This window comes from Scyliorhinus torazame, chromosome 24, assembly GCF_047496885.1.
Source record: "Scyliorhinus torazame isolate Kashiwa2021f chromosome 24, sScyTor2.1, whole genome shotgun sequence".
NCBI classification, from domain to species: domain Eukaryota; kingdom Metazoa; phylum Chordata; class Chondrichthyes; order Carcharhiniformes; family Scyliorhinidae; genus Scyliorhinus; species Scyliorhinus torazame.
The window spans coordinates 42737937-42738893 of NC_092730.1; the positions used below are offsets into that span (position 1 = coordinate 42737937).

Below are 957 nucleotides of genomic sequence, written 5' to 3' on the forward strand. Positions count from 1 at the left end.
CGCTGCGAGCAGGGCTCGAACCTGCGCGGGAAAACCACACTGGAGTTTAAGCCCAACGCCTTAACCACTCGGCCATCGCAGGTGCGTCCAATGTGTCATTCATTAGTAATTTGGTCGATAGAATACATGATGATCTGATGACGCAACTAACATGATCACGTGTCGGGATTCCGGCAGTTCCCCGGATCGCGGTCAGAGCACAAGCCAGGAGCAGCTGCACAACTATTAAGTCAGTTATTTTTATTCCAAATCCTTGGTCGCCAGTCATTGAGAGACCAGCATTTCTACATGGTGTCAGGAGTGGGCAGTATGGCAGAAGGACTCCACCGCATCAACATCCTTGGATCATAAATTCGTAGAATATCCAGCTCAGAAGGAGGCCATTCGGCCCAACGAGTCAAGACTAACCCTCCGAATGAGCACCGTAGCGACTCTCGACAGGAAGAAGTTTAATAGTTAGTGCCGCATCAGCCCGGCTAGCTCAGTCGGTAGAGCATGGGACTCTTAATCCCAGGGTCGAGGGTTCGAGCCCCACGTTGGGCGGTCTATATTATTATCTGAAAATATTGATGCTGAACGAACTGTTTTGACAACAGGAACTCAAGGTTATGTCGCTGGACTGGGAATCCAGCGGTCTGAACTAACCCTTGGTGGCAAGACTTAATAAATCTGGAATTGAAATTTCGTCTCAGTAATGGCGCAGAAAGGTTCTGCTTCAGAGAGGCCATATTTCCACAACAGGGAATGATTTGACACAACCACAGTGAAGATCTGTCACAGGCAGAGTCACGGTTCCACGACAGAGAGAGCAGTTACACAGCAGAGAGCTCAGTTACACAGCAGGGTGCACAGTTACACAGCAGAGAGCTCAGTTACACAGCAGCGAGCACGGTTACACAGCAGAGAGCTCAGTTACACAGCAGAGAGCACGGTTACACAGCAGAGAGCTCATTTACA

The 957-nt window shown here is 49.6% G+C and overlaps 2 non-coding genes across 2 annotated transcripts; one reads left to right on the forward strand and one right to left on the reverse strand.

The window, feature by feature from the left end:
- On the reverse strand, nt 1-82 carry trnal-uaa (transfer RNA leucine (anticodon UAA)). Its single transcript has one exon. It is a non-coding gene; the product is annotated as a tRNA-Leu (tRNA).
- A 388-nt stretch (nt 83-470) lies between these two features.
- Nucleotides 471-543, forward strand: trnak-cuu (transfer RNA lysine (anticodon CUU)). The gene has a single exon. It is a non-coding gene; the product is annotated as a tRNA-Lys (tRNA).
- The last annotated feature ends 414 nt before the right edge of the window (nt 544-957 follow it).